The sequence below is a fragment of the Pinus tabuliformis genome, chromosome 2_2, assembly GCF_031772625.1.
Source record: "Pinus tabuliformis cultivar Carrire ecotype Pingquan chromosome 2_2, CPIR1, whole genome shotgun sequence".
Lineage (NCBI taxonomy): Eukaryota > Viridiplantae > Streptophyta > Pinopsida > Pinales > Pinaceae > Pinus > Pinus tabuliformis.
In genome coordinates, this window is record NC_142300.1 from 504,935,289 (window position 1) to 504,956,003 (window position 20,715).

Here is a 20,715-nt window from a genome sequence, read left to right on the forward strand (position 1 = left end):
TAATTGTAGTAATGCTAGAGTTGTTTCCTTCTTGCCCATGCTTTTCAGCTTTGTTTAGACAATAACATTACTACATTAATAGCTAGTTTGTAAACTAAGTCCATCTTAAAGGAATTCATAATAGATCAAATCATGGTGCTGGTGCTAAAAATGCTTTGTTTGAGCATTTCTCTAATGTGTCTGCAAAGGATGAGTGAAATTCTGACTGGAGAGCACGTGTGGATATTAGCCTTGGTCTAACACTGCAAATTCTGTTTTGATTTTTCATTTACAATCTATCTAGTACTAGAGGCATGGTTGGTTTGGGTCATGTATTAAGCTTGGATGCCACACCAACACAAGAGGATATATTTTTATACTTGATGCCCTTCTTTTTCCTAGTCAATCCAATTCCGAGGTGATCCAGATTAATAAAAGTCTTCTTTTCCTGAAAGAAATCCCTTTTGACTATTAGCAGCTCAAGACCCAACGATTCATCATTATTTAGGTTTTCCACATCTATATCTATTGAGATAGGGGAAGTATCCATTTCTATATTTTTATATAAGGGAGGAGATGAAGCCGAAGACCTCAGGTATGGATATAGATTGGAATATTTGCCTTTGGAAATGTGTCAGTGTTGACCTGCCATAAGAATGATAATATAATATACATTATTCTCCATTATGCTATGTCTATGTGTCACCGACTGGGAGTCCATTCCAAGGATTATCTTTCCAAGATCCATTTGACTAGTGTCCTTTATTCCGCAATTATGGATGGGAACTTATTGGGCTTCAGCAAAAGGCCTGACTCTAATCCCAAAGAGTTCTATAATTTTTTTAGTCTCCCCATCCTCCACACAGTGGAGAAATGACAGATTGTTGGCAACCAATATCAGCAAGAGTGAACAGCTCTTGCCCATGAAGAAACTGGATGATTGGGGGAACAAGAGTGAATAGCTCATGCTCTATTGCTTCATAGTATTCATTGGAGGTTCCCAGATCAATGGATGGATAACGAGTTTCTTCAATGGTTTCATAAAATCATGTATTGAGCTTGGACCTCACACCAACACAAGAGGATATATTTTTATACTTGATGCCCTTCTTTTTCCTAATCAATCCAATTCCAGGGTGATCCAAATTAATAAAAGTATTTTTTTCCTAAAGAAGCCCCTTTTGACTATTAGCATCTCAAGACCCAATGATTCATCATTATTTAGGTTTTCCACATCTATATCTATTGAGATAGGGGAAGTATGCATTTTTGTATTTTTATATAAGGGAGGAGATGAAGCCGAAGACCTCAGGTCTAGATATAGATTGGAATATTTTCCTTTGGAAATGTGTGAGTGTTGACCTGCCATATGAATGATAATATAATCTACATTATTCTCCATTATGCTATGTCTATGTGGAACCGATTGGGAGTCCATTCCAAGGATTATCTTCCCAAGAGCCATTTGACTAGTGTCCTTTATTCTGCAATTATGGATGGGAGCCTCCTTAAACACAAATATATGTAGTTCATTTGAGGGATCTTGAGGGGTGTGTTCCATATTATATAAAGTAGGAACCTGATTGAAACTAGGAGCCATTCCATTCCTTTTGATACGATCCCCACAAAATCTGGCTGAACGTCCCGGTATTAGATGTCTAGTATTATGGCATCCCAAACATCTAATTGGGATTACCTAGTAATCCACTTGTGTGATTGAGTGAGGACTGTAGAAGATGTCAAGAGTTTCTGGCATACCTCCTTTGTGAATTCAATAAAAAACCAGGTAACCCATTTGTCCATTGCTCAAGATACTGGCCCATTGTAACAGATACCTCAATGAGCTAAAACTCAATCCATGGACCATTGAAGAGTTAGATCCAGCATTCAGTATTGTAATGAGAATATATGAAAAACACCAATCCTATCCATGCATTCATAAGCAACATCTGAAAAACACCTTTGGCAACTAGCCTTTAGTTTTTACTAGAGATGCATGAGAATATATGAAATACACCAACCTTATCTTATGCATTCATAAGCAACATCTGACAAACACATTTTTCATCTAGCATTTAGTTTTTACTAGAGATGCATGAAGCATTATATAAACATAATGCAATCATTTTGGGAGTCCATTCAAATGTGGAACATTACTATGGAAGCCAAGTCAAGTATTGATTTTAGACCTTGCATGCACATTTTGATGGATTGTTGTAGTAGTGATATAAAAATGGACTAGGTCAATTATATCATATATGTCAAAGATAGTTTAACTCAAAGTATGAAACTGCCATTTAAGCTATAAACCCGTCTAAATGTTCCAAACCTAAAATTGTGACCCTTCCTTACAAATTGCATGTGCTACCAATTAATTGTAGTTAAATGGTTTTAGATTCAATACAAGAGTAATCTTATGGAGGAGCTATTGGGTTTGGAAGGTCACCATAGAACAAAGGCTAGTGGGTTAATCTCCTAAAATAAGGTGTTAACATAGTCTACTGAGAGGTACATTTTGCATCAGGATAACCCCTAGACTGCCATGTTTTTATGAGGAAGAAAAAACATGGAAAATGTTTGGTTAGGTAGGAATACAACTTGTCAATTTGGTCTAGCTTGAGTGATTAAAAGAGAAGTTTGTTAGGCTCTCCACCATTTCATGGATTGATATAGTGATGAGACAAAAGAGGCTCTCTCTTGAGACTTGACTAGGTGATTCATAACAGTTGTGGTGTTGGTGCCTTAACCTAGCCAGAAAATTCCAAAACTCTATTGATGCACAAAATTTATTACTGAATCTACCTCAGAGTATGCCATAGTCATTGAATATGACATGCATGGTTTTACCAAGGAGGCCCTAAACTTTTGAACAATGAAACTTTACATTGGTATCCTGGCAATCGCTGCATTGGTCTTATTAGCATTATACCACTTTTAATATGGGTATTCAAAATAGAGAATCACCATTACACTTTGTTAATTTGTGTTAAAAAGAAACATAACATGCAATAGATTTCTTTTGGTATGCAATGTTGTTGTTGGTCGTTTTCTTGTATTTCTACCCCATGTAAAGCTAACATGCATTAAATTTCTTTCACCTTGCAATAGTTTTATTGGAAACGTGCTTGTGTTTGGGCTAGAAAATATGCTAGATTTTTTTTTTCATTGCAATATTTTTGTTGTCAATTTGGTTGTTTATGATAAAAGGAAATCTAGAAAGTGTTGGATTTCCTTCACCTTGGCAATGTTATTGGAAATGTTGTGCTTGTGTTTGGGCTAGAAGTTGTGCTAGATTTATTTTGCTATGCAATATTGTTGTTTTGAATTTGGTTGTTTATTATAGAAGGAAATCTAACATGTGTTATATTTCCTTGACCTTGGTAATGTGCTTTTGTTTGTGTTAGAAGGAAATATAGCATGCACTAGATTTCTTCTGGCATGAAATTTTGTTTTTGGTAGTATGCTTGTATTTATACTACATGTAAAGCTAGTATGCATTAAATTTATTTACATTGTGAAGTTGTTATTGGAAATGTGTTTGTGTTTCTAATAGAAGTTGTTGGATTTTGATGGTTTTTGTTTTCCCTACAATGTTATTGTTGGCAATGTGCTTGTTTGTGCTAGAAGTAAATCAAGCATATGCTAGATATCTTTCACACTGCAATGTTGTTTTTGGCAATGTGATTGTGTTTGTGGTAGAATAAACTCTAGAATGTGTAGGATTTCATTTACTTTGAAATTTTTTTGTGAGTAATATGCTTCTATTTACGTTAGAAGGAAATTTAGCATGTGGTGGATTTCCTTCACCTTAGAATATTCTTATTGACAATGTGCTTGTTTGTCCTAGAAGGATATCTAGCATGTGCTAGATTTATTTGACCATGTAATGTTGCTTCTAGCAATATGCTTATGTTTGTAGTAGAAGGAATGATATTGACTGTTAGCTTTCATTTGAGGAAATAATGTTTCATTACATACAATATTACTACCATACTATTTTAATTTGTGTATCTATATTACTTTTTCGTAAGTTGTGTGTTTTTGCGAAAATATAAAGTCACACTTTACGCGGTTCAACCTTTTAATTACAAGTTACAATTTAATTGTTGTTACAGAACTGATACAAGCTACAATGGAAAATATAATTTTGGCAAAAGGGGACTATGTTGATCTCCTTATTAATGATCAAGTAATTGAGCTAGGAAGTGTCGAATCTATAGAGTCTGGAACTTATTATGTTGGAGAAAGGGATAATGTTGGTTATGTTACAATTTTGATAATTGATGTAACTCAACCACATTTGATTGATGAGGATAATAGTGAAGGGGGCATACATCCATGGAAGATCATGGATTTGAGACACAAAATAGGTAAATCAAAATATTGAAGCATGTGTTATATATTATTGGTAGCATAATAAATGTTTTTTTTGAGTAATTACTAACCTTATTTACATTCGTTTATAGGTGCAAATGTTTCTTCCACATTTTCTATTGGAGCCAAGTCAGATATTCTGCAACATGGAGTGAACGTGGGCGAGGGCTCCATATTCAATACAGAGTTTGGGCATAAAGTGAATGGAAAGAAGGTAAAGAAAGGATGCATAGTGGTTAAAATTGAGAAGGTGTTAAAACATAATGCTCCTCTACCACATCCAATAGAATTTGAGAATACACTTAGGGGTGCCTTAGAATCTTATGAGATTTGTCCAGAATCATATTTGGAGCCTCACTGTCATCATCATGCCACAAATATTCCCCAAGATAGGGTTAGATTCATATGTACAAAGGTTTCTCTTACACGTGAATGCATGGGAACAAGCATGTGCATTGCCAAAGGAATTGTAGTTAATGTTCGCGAGGATGACATTGTTGAGGGTGAAACACTAGGTGGAATGGATTTTGGTGTTATTCTAGAATAGATAGATGGAAATTGTGAGATATGTAGAATTGGGGATAAGTCTATACACTATTTGATTATATGGCTAATAAATAAGTTGGTGGACAACAAAGGTGTGATATTAAGGGTCAAGGAAAAGTTCAAGGAGCCACCAAAGGAAATGGTGATATGGGATGTTATAGGGGACACAAATCCCTTAAACAATTGGGATGGGTACTTTTGTAATGAATAAGATAGAAACTCAATTGATATGCATGTAACAAGGCCATATAAGAGGATTAAACGAGTTATGGATACAAAAAAATTTGCAAAATGTCAAACAAAAACAGATGTAGAGAAAGAAATTCGAGTTTTGGAAGTAGATGTATGCTTTAGAAAAGATTGTCTTCAACATGTGGATAGGAAGGCCATTGCAGGTGCTAGAAGGGATATGAGACAAATAAATAAAAATGGTAATAGATAATTTGTCTTGAATTCACTCATGTCAAACACGGTCATGTCAAAGGGCAATAGCCATGGCCATGGCCTACCACCTATTACTAGAAATGTGAAGGACATGAGATTTAATGGGAATATTATTTGTAAGAAAGGATGGCATAAGATACATAAAATTCCTCAAAGCATGTTCTATAACTACCAGCATTGTTTCCAACATGGATAGATCAAAGCTATTCATGGTAACACCAACACATGCAAAGCACGAGCTCACACAGTGACAACGAAAGAAATATTGCACAAAATTTTAATGGATAATTCAGATTTTTCACCAAACCAAACATGTCAAGTTGAAGAAGATGGAACACATTCTCCTTTAAGATTTCTTCCTTTGACATACACACAAAATTCTTTGTTAAAAGAGATCAACGAGGCTCTTCAAAAGCTCAATTACCCATCAATATCACATTCAACAATGAGCAAGATCTGGAATACTAAGTTTCGAGATGTGGCATTTTCAAAGAACACCAACTTTAGTAAATGCAGTGAATTTATTGTGTTGAAAGCACAAATGAGGTCAACAACTACAAAAGAGTTGGAATAAAAAGGCACGAGGTAGGTTGAAGAAACATAACAAGATTGTTATGTGTGGAAGATATTGCTACTATGTCAGAGCAGTTTCCAAAGGAGTATCTGAGCATTATCCATGATAAAATGGACAAAACAAAGACTTCAATCCCAAGGCTACGTGTCAAATCAAAATCTATTGTAGGAACAAATTTAGGTTTGTCATTGACAGGTATGCTTACACATGGGCATAAGGCATGAATTTTTGGTCATTTCTCCTTACCATTTCTGCATATGGGATCACAATTTACTATTACATCCCTTGAAAAGTGCTTAAGGGGCCTTGAAGACCAACAAATGGATATGTATGGTGATCTACTTTATGAAAGTGGAATTTCAAGAAACCCACTCACAAATGCATTACTTGACACCTCTATTTTTTCAAAATGTCAAGGGTACAAGGATGATTTTATATCTCGTGGAAGTTCAAAGGTCAAAATGTTGATTTTAAACCTCCTCCTCCACATTTGTTGTTACAGTTGGAAAATGCAGCAAGTGATAATAAGAATCACTATATTTTCATGTTTCTATCACTTTTAACTACACTTGGTGTCTTCATCACTATTGAGGTTGGGTTCTTGCTCGTGGGGCATAACCATGAAGACATAGATGGAACCTACGGAAGAATGTCTTCCAACCTAAAAAATAAAGATATTTATTCTTTACCTGAAATGATGGATACATATCGCACAATTTAAGAAAATCTAGTGTTTCCACCTACACTTATTAACAAGGTCTATGACTTCAAAAGTTTCCTTAATGGATACATCAAGGAGGGAAAAAATGCACTAGTTGGACATCTTACTGTCCAATACTTCCAATTTCTTGTACTCAATGATGTTCCAGTACTAAGGTACAAAGAATCAATTAGAGATATTGAGTGGTCAGAACCAGTTGAGTTATGGAATATAGCTGATGAAGGTCAACCTATAATTCCCATAGGGAAGCCATGTTTCTTAGCTTCCAAACAAAATGATGTCTATTTGAAAGAACTAAAGGAAGGGATAACATCATACATAAAAATGTGGAAAGACACTATTGGGAATGAGGATTCACCAATTATTACATAGGAATGAAAAAATAAGGTAGTGTATTGGGAAAAAGTTCTTGATACATTAGATGGAATCTATAATGATCATAGAATAATAGATGGAAGTGATTCATCTTCTGAGGATTTCTGGCCCAAGACAAGGCACATTGTTGATGTTGATCGTAATGCACTCCAAGTAATCTCAAGTATTATAGATGGAGATTTTGATAATGTGATAGATGAATCAATATCTATTGCATCCAAATGCAACAAGCCAAAACCAACTTTCAATCCGATAATTGATGTTGAAAAAGGAAAGATGTTGCTAGTTAGATCAGGAAATGAGGATGCAGGAGAGATGATTTGGATGGTGAAATCCATCTCAGATATCTTTAGGGATAATGAAAGTCAGAATCTTCATGTAAAGGTTGACTGGTGGAAGCCTATGTCAAGGAAATACAATGGAAAATTCTTAGAGCAATATTGGGTACCAAATCCTGATTACACATAACTTGGCTCTATTCCAATTAATACCATAGTGTGGGCATGGATGCCAAAGAAAGAACATTACAAGAAGACCAAGATAAATAAATATGGCGTAGAAGCCATTCTTGATTTACTTGAGCGAAAATCTTAAGAGTAGGTTTATATGATTCATGAATGTAAATTTGTTTGAAGGATATATTAATATAGATTCAGACACACTTTTCCATATTTGTTGTATATCAAATATTCTATTCATATTCTTTTTGGAGGAGTTTTATATTATTTAATATTTCAATGTAATCATGTGTTATACAAATTACATGACAATGCCATAAAATATTTAAGTTTTCAAAGCTTTATTTGACCAACATGACTTCTCACCATATCAAATATGCATAATCAAATTCAATAATTCACTTAAAAACATCTTCTAAACTTGGTCTATTAAAAAAAGAATGGAGTACCTAATTAGTATTCTATTTAATATAAACCATTTAAGCACTTAATGAATAAATGATAGACACTTGATATAATGTTTGAGGTGAGTTTTCCTTATTTTTCCTTATTATAATTGATATAAATCAAATTCACTATTTTGTTGCACTCTAAATTATAAAAAAAAAATATTTTGATCATTGAACAACACAACTGAATTATAAAACATTTCCTCTTATAGATTTTGAAGTGGTGCCAAAATTGCACTAGTATAATTAATTTCTACTCAATGTGGGAAACATAGTTAGTGTCAATTTAAAATGGTCAATAATAGTAAGAAAAACAATATTAGTATATTGCTAAATAACTTTGTAGGTAAGTTTTTTTTTGCAAAATCTATTATTCATGAGTCAAATTTAATACACAAATATAAATGTTAATGATAATAGAAATAATGTAAGGAATCTTTGTTTTCGATGAATGTTAATATGTTCTTTTCAATATAATATCCTTAAACACTACAGGAATAAAAACTAAACATTTGTAATAAATATCTTAGTCAATTTTCTCTCTTTCCTGTTGTATTTGAAAATAATCAAATTGTACTACTTTGTTACTATTCTAATTCATGATTGATTTTGATCATTAAAATGATTAGTAATTGAGACGAGAGGCTCATTTTACAACCCAATATGGGGCGTGGGGGGAGGGTGGGGTGGGGGGAATAAAAATTATGTTCTAAATACAAAAATTTTAAAAATGAATATTTTGTAAAGTAATTAGAAGTATATAAAATGTGTGAATTAGATATTTAAATCTTATACTTTTCAAAAATATTTCCGCTAGAGATACAGAGAAAATATTTGAAGATTTATGTTAACTAATTTATGTCAATATCAACTTCATATATATCTATATATAAGAAAAAAAATTATGGTTAAAATTTTTATTTGGCTGTATATATACTCTATCTAGCATTCAAAAATACAGTTTCAACAATGAAAAATAACACATTGTATCTTTCACTCAAAATGTTTGGACGTGAAGAAATTTGATCCCTACATCTGAACTTAAAATGGATCTATGATGGTATATATTGGACACATTACTATGATCATTTGTCATTAAATAAATTTATGCTTAATATATAGCTTGCATATTAATCTATTATTCATTAAGTGAGCCTCAAGTTTTTAACATTAAAGTACAAATAATAAATAAAAATAAATTATGCTACTACTCACATTCAACATTTAATTTGATCCTAAAAAATTATTTTCTCCTCAACTATAAAATGGTGCAAACTTCCTACAATAGTATGTAATGTTGATGGTGATAATAATGATTATCATCCACTAAGACCAAATATGGTATATAAGAAGGTAAAAAGATATTACTAAATGTTATTTCAAATTTTACTGTTATGCTCAAAAAGCATTAAAAGAAGTGTTTCAAGATCATCATAATTTTGTTTAGTTAAACAATCCACAAGGTTGGTAGCGTCACAAATATTTTGAAATTTAATTCCAATATGAGTATAAACTGGATGATCTATGACAATTTTTTAATATTCAGCCATATTACTATTGTTGCAAAGGTGATAGCCTTTTTATTGTGCTAACACTCTTTTAGTAATAATCATAAATTAACACATACATGATATTTACTATATATCGGATTATAATTAATTGGGTTAATAATAGTAACATACATATCATTATTTTCATAAAATAACCTTAACAAACTTATCTTTTAATATAAAACATAAAAATATTAAAATAGATAATCTAAGGAATCTAGATTAAGATGTGAAAGATTTGCTTTTGCAAGTTTATATAAATTTTATCATGATAATTTTTACACAAAAAATGGTGAATATCTACATTAAAATTAGTGAACTAAGTGACTTTCTAATTCCTCATTTTGAAAAAATTTAATCTAGTTAAAGTTTTAAATAGTGGTATATATTGGACACATTACTAAGATCATTTGTAATTAAATAACTTTATACTTAATATATATCTTGCATATTAATTTATTATTCATTAAGCAAGCCTTAATCTGCTACTCACATTCAAAAATTAATTTGATCCTAATTTTTTTTCTCCTCAACTCTAAAATAGCGCAAACTTCCTACAATAGTATGTAATTATGATGGTGATAATGACGATTATCATCCACTAAGACAAAATATGGCATATAAGAAGGTAAAAAGATATTACTAAAAGTTATTTCAAATTTTATTGTTATGCTCAAAATGCATTAAAAGAAATGTTTCAAGATCATCATAATTTTGTTTAGTTAAACAATCAAGAAGGTTGGTAGCATCACAAATATTTTGAAATTTAATTCCAATATGAGTATAAACTGGATGATCTATGAGAGTTTTTTAATCTTCAACCATATGTGATAGACTTTTAAATTGTGCTAACACTCTTTTAGTAATAATCATAACTTAATGCATACATGACATGTACTATATCATATTATAATTAAATGGGTTAACAATAGTAACATACACCATTATTTTCATAAATAACCTTAAAAAACCTATCTTTTAATAGAAACCATAAAAAAATATTAAAAGAGATAATGTAAGGAATCCAAATTAAGATGTGAAAGATTTTCTTTTGCAAGTTTATATAAATTTTATCATGATAATTTTACACAGAAAATGGTGAATATCTACATTAAAATTAGTGAACTAAGTGACTTTCTAATTCCTCATTTTGAAAAAACTTATCTAGGTAAAGTTCTAAATAATGGTATATATTGGACACATCACTAAGATCATTTGTCATTAAATAACTTTATACTTAATATGTATCTTGCATATTAATCTATTATTCATTAAGCAAGCCTCAATCAACTTTTTTATTAACATAAAAGTACAAATAATAAATAATAAATAAACTATTCTACTACTCACATTCAACATTTAATTTCATACTATTTTTTTTCTCCTCAACTCTAAAATGGTACAAACTTCCTACAATAGTATGTAATTATGATGGTGATAATGATGATTATCATCCACTAAGACCAAAAATGGTATATAAGAAGGTAAAAATATATTACTAAAAGTTATTTCGAATTTTATTGTTAATATGCTCAAAAAGCATTAAAAGAAGTGTTTCAAGATCATCATATTTTGTTTAGTTGAACAATCCAGAATGTTGGTAGTGTCACAAATATTCTGAAATTTAATTCCAATATGAGTATAAACTAGATGATCTATGAGAGTTTTTTAATCTTCAACCATATTACTAGTGTTGCAAAGGCGATATACTTTTAAATTGTGCCAACACTTTCTTAATAATAATCATAGCTTAACACATACATGATAGTTACTATATCAGATTATAATTAAATGGCTTAATTATAGTAACATACACATCATTATTTTTATCAAATAACCTTAAAAAGCTTATCTTTTAATATAAACCATAAAAACTATTAAAATAGATAATGTAAGGAATCCAATATAAAGATGTGAAAGATTTGCTTTACCAAGTTTATATAATTTTTTTTATAAAGTTTATCATGATAATTTTTAGACAAAAAAAGTTGAATATCTACATTAAAATTAGTGAACTAAGTGACTTTCTAATTCCTCATTTTGAAAAAACATAATCTAGTTAAAGTTCTAAATTCTAGATCCACTAAATACTTCGAAATTTAATGAAATATGTGTTCTTTCTAGATTACAATACAGGCTTACCATATGGTTGTACCTAGCATAGTCATAGATGAGAGTGCATCTGTTAGTATTCTATCCTCAACTACTTGGCAAGATTTAGGTTCTCCTCAGCTTGTTCCCGTCACCTAGAATCTGTTAGCTTTTAACAGAGGAACCATTCAACTGTTAGGGATCCTTCCTAAGTTACCTATTTCTTTGGGAGGAAAGACTGTCTATATAGACGTGATTGTTTTCCAAGGCCCGTTGGATTTTAATCTAGTCCTTGGTCGTGACTATCTTTATGTCATGAGAGCTCTTGTCTCTTCTCTCTTTCAAGTGATGTGTTTCCAGCATGAAGGAATCACTGTGATCATTGATCATCTTACATTCATTGGTCTTGAATCAACTCCCAATCAACCATCATCTCTAAATGGTTCTCATATGCAAGCATTACCACCCTCACCATAGGTTAATTACGTGGCCACTTGTTCCATGCCCACATCTACTAATGATCTTGTAGGTGATGTAGTATGTCATGTACAGGGGGAATTGTAGCCCTATTTTTCCATTGGATCCCTAGACATGTATCCCTTCCAGAGGGTTGTTCTCCCATCTGATGGGAACCTATTAGAAGCCATGGCCTCTTTTGGTCTGTGATGAAAGATATGGAGCAGAGTTCCTTTCCTTGTGTCAAGCTCCTTAAAAAATGAAACAAACTACCATGACAATAGTCATTCTTCTATGTTAACCTCGTTAAAAAATGAAATAAATGTCATGAGCATGGTTCTTTTTCTGTGTCAATCTCATTAAAAAGTGAAACGAATCCCCTTCCAATTCGAGTCTTTGATTAGATCTAGTAAAATCCCAGTTGATTCTTTCACTTGATCTCGTAATTGAACCTTCATTCAATCCACTTAGGTGAATTAGATGAAGCTTGGGGGGCATGTACCTCGAATTGAGTCATTATGCTGGGGGCATGAAAACTTATCCAAGCATAGGTTGTTTTTGTTTCAATCATGTATAAAAATGAAACCAAATACAAGCATAGTTTGTTTCCATTCCAAGCTTGTGTAAAAATGAAACCAAATCCAAGCATATTTTTTTCTCATGTTTCAATCTTGTGAAAAATGAAACCATATTCAAGTATACTCAAGAATAGTTTCCCATGTTTCAAGCTTGTGTAAAAATGAAACCATTCCAATTTTACATGTTGTGATTGCCATTTTTATCAACCTTTTTTTGAAAATGAACCTTGGTTCTTTCATTCCATCATCACCATCTCTTTGGTCGATCATATGCTTTAACTTGGTTGCTTTACCTGTGCCTGAGAAACATCTGCGATGAGTGATCTTATTAGCCAACCTCTTGACCATTACATGTTTTGAGCAGTTTCATCATGACCGGAACTAGTTGTTATCCTTTCAAACCACTCGTTCCTCCAAGTGAATTCCTCTTTAAGCTCTTTTCAGACTCCAAAAATCTGAAAATATTGCCCAGTACTTGTCATTTCAAACTCGTTAAAGTAAGTGAATTGACATCTACTAAGTATAATTTTAACCCTTTTCTGGACTGAGATAGACTATTGTATGAAAAAGGAACACCTTAGTCCAACATGGATAGGAGGTTCTCTCGAATATTGTTTTCTACCTATTTGGATTCGAGAGAAAAATTACAAAAAGGGACCTGGTGGAGTTTTCTTTTACGTCTCTTTTTCAAACTCTCTAAATGTGAAAAAGACACCGAGTTATTCTTACGTCGGACTCGTTAAAATGTTACAAAGAAATACTCATAACTATGATGAGACCGAGTTTCTCCTTCCTAGGACTCGTTAAACTTACTAGGATGGATTCATCCGAAGCATGAACCTATATGACAAGCATATGGTATCCTCTTCAATATTGTGTAAAAATAAAGCAGTACTCACTAGAAATAGTGGCAGAAAAAATGAAGATGAAACATACTTTGTATAGCAGCATGTCTCTCTTGAACATGACACTCATCGATTTCTCGTGTTGAGTTTGGGACATCCTCACTTAGTCACTTGTCCTTTCAGGTTTGGGTAATCCATTTCGTCTCTCATATTATTATTCCACTTCATCATTATGAATCCTGGTCCTATGTTGAGTCAAATGCTGCTACACTCTGGAATCATCTCACCAATATGTTCAAGAGGATTCCTATCTGCAGTCTTTACCTATACATTGTCTGACTCTTTGCTATAGTCTTACATCCTACACACTTTATTCCTTGTTTTGTGTTGATGATGGGAGACTCATTATGACTAGTGACCTGTCGACTTCAACTCCTTATCTAAGAAGATGACTTAGAAACTCCCTTTCAGTACCTTGGAGCTTGCATGCCTTAATGGCAAGTTCTTTGCATCCAACGATAGGCTTTCACTATCGGCCTTTGATCGAGTGACTCCACGAGTGTTCAACTTCAGCTTTGTTATCACATTCAAAAATTTTACTCTCGTACATTGAGAGCCATTGTCATTAGGAGTGGTTCCTCTCGTGCTTGTTAACGGTCCACATCAATGGTTGGTAATTAGGTGGTTTTCTAGTATGTTTGACTACAACACGTTCATTCACATGTTATAATTCGTATCTTGATCATATTAGGATAGAGCGCAAGACCCTGAGTTTTGTCTGGTATGACTCAAGTTGCGTGGATTTAGGTGTTATTCATGATTTTACACATGTTTCTGCTATACGGACGACTGTGACTATACCATGGGACTTTACATTTATGATGACCCTTCTATATAGGATGGCTGTGTCCATGCCCTGGATCTTAGAATATAGGTCATCCTTCTGTATTAATGGTTGTATCCATGCCATGGGTCTTTTCTTATAATCCTTATCATCTGGATGGCTGCATCCATACCATGGATTCATGATATCAAGTATATATATGTATATGCATCCTTGATTTGCAGGTCTCCTAATAGTGATTATCCTCGTCCTTGCAAAATCTCGTAATGCATCTCAACCATCACTCCATGTTTTGCCTTCATGCTTTAGGGGGCATCTGTTACACAACATTTTGTCACACCTCCTACACTTCCTCATGACATACCCTGAAGTTCTTGAAACATAACCATCATGCAATGCACTCATTCATATATGCAGTTCAGATCTTTCTTAAGACTTTGATTGGAAAATGCCTTGAGCTTCCCCTGAATGAAATATCTCTAAAACCCTAATTTGAGAATCATCACTCTTATAATGCTTAAAAAGACTATGATCGCATGTTTCACTATGCCAGACCCACGATGACATCACTTTGTTTCCTTGTATACTTGAAATGATCCCAAAATGTGATTTTCAAAAAGAGGATGAGAAGCTTCGTGATCTAGAAGCTTCCAGAGTGGCAAGATGGACGTTTTTTGACAAATATGAGGTCAAATTCTCCCAACTTGGCCTCTTGGTCTTATCCCTATGAGCTACCTCCTTGAGATAAGGGCCTAATTTTATCTTTGGAGAGGTCCTAACTCCCTTTCCGAGCTTATAAATTCATCCTCTTCCATTCCCAAATGGTTGGTCAAGTTAGAGGTTGGTTGATCTATCTCGATTTGCACCCTTATGATAAGCTTGTACCTAGAGGCTATTCAATAGACTTGGAGAAGGAGTGCTTGGAAAGTTCTTGGCTTGGACTTGGATTACCACTCAAGGAGAGACCTTCAACATCAAGTCTTTGGCTGTAAGCTTCCCTTTATTTCTTAATAATATACAATTGCTGGTTCATGTTCCCAAAATATATATGTTCATGTATTATTTAGCTTGACATTCCTTGATCAATCAAGTAGGTTGTTATTGGATTTTCTATTGGTTTTGGCATGCTTTGTTGTTTCTTGATTGCTTGTGTAGGTACATAAACACTGAGAGAAGTAGGAACAAGTCCGTGATACAAGCGGTTCGAGGCCCTCAACAAATGAAATTAGAATAGCATCAGAACGAGGTAGGCCATCTCCTTCGTCCTTCTTTTCAATTATAACCTAGGAAGATATCTAGTTGATTGTCACTTCGGTTGCTAGACCCACTTATTGGGATAGAGGGATCATCTTTGTCCTCAGAGAGGATTAACACTGTCAACACTGTGATATTTTTCTTCTTGCAAACATGTCATGTTAATAAACAAAATATAAAAATATAATCAAAATTATACCTTAGTTAATATCATAGGAGGATATCCCGTTGTGACAACTCAGTCTATATTAGCGCAATATACATGTAAATACTCACAATGACACAAACATATCAACCTATCAACATCATGCAAGATAACTCAACTATAACATTGACTTTATACACGCCAACCATACCCATTGCAATGCATGCATATGATTTACATGCATGCATAGTAATCACATCTAGCCCATCCAGTCCAAGTGTTTGAACTTGGAAGCTCTGATACAGATCTCTGGTATCAGATATCACAAAAATAAAATGAAACCCAATCTAATACCAATATGTAGCCTGCCCCTCCTTACATTTCCCTGCTTTTACAAGTCCTTCGGGTAAATTTGAAGCAAAGTGCCACTATGACATGACCCGACCTCCAAGTTCCAGTTATGGAAGTGGGACTAACAACTGACAACTTTACTGACATCCCTCAAAGACCTAGAGACCACTCATAAGGATGCAGACCACCCCAAGTGGTCAATCCCTGAGTGGGAACCCTTTTTCACTGACCTAACACCCCAATCACACACACAATAGGGAAAGAATGTGGTTGTAGGCCTCCAACCGCACACATAGGCTTTCCTCCATGTAGTGATGACCTAATTTCCCCATTTCAGTGCCTACGGTCCCAAGATCTGAGCCACTTTTCTAGGATAGCCTATAGACCACTTCCTAGAACTTCCTATAACATGCCATAATCATATTTAACATTATGGTAATGGTAAAAATTCAAACTTGAATAAAAAATTGACTTAGATTGCTTAGAACATGGTAGAAGTTTCATTAAACATATGGTAAACATATGAGTTATAGGCCATGGGTGCATATATGATCTTAAATCTTTGAACCTCATATGAAAATCATCCAGAAGGTCTAACGTTGTCTCAAGTAGCTGCAACAATATTTGTTAGCCCATGCATTCATCAACCATTCAAATGATTATTAGATAATGAAAAAAGATCCATAGCTAGAGCACATCATAGAACCATGCTCATAACTAGCATATAACTAGAATATTAAGCATCATAAGACAACCATCAAATCAAAATAATTACGAGTACAAGTGCTCATAGATTACATTATGAGAACAAATCTTATTAACTTATGAAAAATCCAACCAAGTGATGAACTTCCATGTACCACCTAACCATAGATTGGGATGAACCAAATCTTTCTTTCAACCTGTCACCCTTGTTGTAGCTTGTTTTCACTATATCCAAAATGTGAAAAGAAAAATTATATATTCCCCCCCAAAAAATATATATATCATGAAGAAAAATCAAGATTTTTTAGGATGGTGCTTCATTTTAAAATAAAGGGGAATTAATTTTGGATTGAGATAGTGCGGGATCACAATAATTCATATGATTTGGTGGGGCCCGACAGGAGTCAAAAGTTCACAAATTAACTGTCGGGAAGATACAGCGCGTGATTTTGACAACGATGTAGGGCCTTCGACCTAGGAGAAACCCACCATCACAACAATTATGAGCTTTATCTCGATGGGTTCCTCAATAAATAAGTTGTTCGGTAAACCACATTTTCATGATCGACGGTGGAGATTATTTGGGACATCACCCTCTGATGGATCCACTTACTACCATGGGTTCTCCTGTGAGTAATAAGGGGATGTCATTGAGGTCTATGACAAGTAAGCCTCCTCCACAGTCACAAGTGATCCAGTGAAAATTGGCCACTTGTTTTATTTCATGAAATATTCAAGACATTGTATTTTGTAATGTTGACTCACAATTTTGTTGTTATTTCTAAAAAAAAAAGTTTAAGTCCTCAGAAGGACCGAATAGAGCTTAAAGTAGTTTCTAAGGTAGTTTTATAATTTTGTGATAGTTAACAGTTTTTATGACTCTCACCTTTGTAATGTTACTACAAAAAAGACTTTGGAGAACCATTTGGGGTTCCGAAATTTTGACTTCAGAAGGAAAATTTCTATGTAATGTTTTTATCTTTTCTTGGAGATTAAATAAAGCTTTCAAGGTGACTCCAAGCAGTCTTTTGAATTTGATATGTGTTCCTTCTTCTTTGCAAAAGAGTAATGAAGATGTTGGTTATTTTCTATAATACAAATTTAATGAACTCACAATATTTGTAATATTTAAATTAAATAAACTTAAAATGCTCTCTTTGTTCTATAAGATCATTTTTTTGTTTTTCATATATTCTGCTAAGGTTTAAGGAAAAATATTCCGCAATAGAAACCTTCTATTCTAAACCTTGTATCAATTCATTCCATCACCCTACTACAACTTTAAATCATTTTCATTGTTAGTGAGGCCATCTTGAAAGGTATTTTTATCCCAAGAAGGTTCTCTTAACATCACCTGTGAAACACACTTCTTGACTATCATAATGGGACAACACATAATATTCACAATATTTTTGTATGGATGCTTAGGCACTGACCTCTACTTATTCAAATGTTGTCTCTAGGGTTACAACTACCCCCATGCCATATTCGAAGCATGAATGTAGGATATCATGGGATAAACCAATATATAATCAACTAGTGCCTCCAGAGGTTAAACCACCTCCACCCTCAAATTATCGTGATCTAACCTAAACTGGTCCCGAGATAACAAAACCAAATCAAACTTGGATGCCATCAAATTTATTCACCATAACTTGAGAAATTTGCATGTCTCCACCCACCTATGGAGGGCTTACCAGAGAAAACCATCTCCACCCCCAACCCTTGGGAATTTTCCTCAAACCACCTCACCTATCTTAAAACATTCCAGCAATCCAAAGCTCAACCAAGAATAAATCCCATCACACCATGGCTATCTAGGAAATGGCAAGGAAAGGCTGAAACCACTTTCAAACAAGGAAAAAGCCATGCCAATGAAAAAAAATGAACCAAATAAACAAATGCATGAACCATGCATTCACACATCAACTAGGAAACTAAACATGCAACTACTTACCTACAAAATCGTCCGGTTGAAGTTGTTTATCAAACCTTCTCCTTTCTCTCCTTTGTTTTTCCTTTTCCTTACTTTGCTTGGATACTTGATTGCTTGCTTTCTCTTTTTGGAGCTATTTCTCTCTATAACACTATTCTCAAGCCAAAACTGACAAAAGCAGTGAACTGGTTCTCTGATGCCTTTTTTATTATTTATTTCTCCCTTTTCTTCATTTTCCTTCATTTTTCCTCTAATTTCCTTAACATGCAACTTTGTGTCTCTTTGCCACTATTAATTCCTATGCAACCATGGTCCAACATCACTTTGTGACAAAGATTGTCACAAAATGATGTTAATATTAATCCCTTGGGTTTTTAGTGTTAATCCATTTGGTTCATTATTCCATAGGGCTTATAATATTCCATAATTATGGTCACATTGTGTCAAATATTATATCTTCATACAATGTCACATTGCTACAACCATGGTCTAACATTGTGTTGTGACAATGATTGTCACAAAGTGACATTAATATTAATCCCTTGGGTTTAATAATATTTCCTTTGGTTTATAATACCTTGGGGTATTATAATTAGTCCCTTGGGTTTATAATATCAATCCCTTTGGTTTATCAATCTAAGGGTTCATATTCCTAGGGTATAAAATTATTCATCAGTTTATAATATTAATCTTAGGGTTTAATATAAATTCCTTAGGTTTATAATCATTGTAAACCATGTTCAATCGTTTTCCAATGTCCCATTATGAGAAATATTGTCTCAATATGAAAATCCACTATGGTCAACCTTGGTCAACCATGATCAGATGTCACATTCTGACAAAGTTTGTCTCAATATGAAAATCAACCATGGTAAAATATGGTCAACCATGTTTATTTCAAGGTTTACACTATTTATCTTAGGGTTTATATACCTTAGGTTAATAATATTAATCCCTTGGGTTTAATATTATTACCTTGCCTTTATAATCCCTTGTCATTTTAGTATTAATCCCTTGTGTATATTATTTCCTTAGGATTATAATATCGATCCCTTGGGTTTATTAATCTAAGGGTTCATATTCCTATGGTATAATATTTTTGATAAGGTTTGTAATATTAATCATATGGTTTAATATAAATCCATTGGGTTTATAATCATGGTCAATCATGGTCAACCATCACATTGTGACAAATATTATCTCAATATGAAAATCGAAAATTCTCAACCATGTTCTATTATGGTCAACCATGGTCCAATATCTCATTGGGACAAAGATTGTCTCAATATAAAAATCAACCGTGGTCAATAATCATGGTCACATTGTGACAAAGATTTCTCTTGGTCCAATGCAACATTTTGACAACCATGTTCATGAGTGGTCAACCATGGTCCAACATCACATTATGAAAATTATTTTCTTAACAATGGTCCAAATTCACATTTGTGACAAAGATTATCTCAATATGAAAACCAACGATGCTCAGATATGGTCAATCATGGTCAACCATGGTCCAATGTTGCATTGTGGAAAAGATTGTCTCAATATGAAAATCAACCATGCTGAATCATGGTCAACTATGGTCCAACGTTGCTTTGTGACAAAGATGGTCACAAAACAACATTAGCATTAATCCTTTGGGTTGTAAATGTTAATCCATTTGGTTTATTATTTCCTAGGGATTATAATATTCTCTAATTATGCTCACATTGTGACAAATACTATAACTTCGTCCAATGTCACATTGTTACAACCATGGTGATGCGTTGTTAACCATGGTCTAACATCGTGTTGTGATAAAGATTGCCACAAAGCGACATTAATATTGAGCCCCTGGGTTTAATATTATTTCCTTTGGGTTATAATACCTTGGGGTCTTATAATTAGTCCCTTGGGTTTATAATATCAATCCCTTTGGTTTATCAATCTAAGGGTTCATATTACTAGGTTATACAATTATTCATCAGTTTATAGTAGTAATCTTAGGGTTTAATATGAATTCGTTGGGTTTATAATCATGGTAAACCATGTTCAATCATT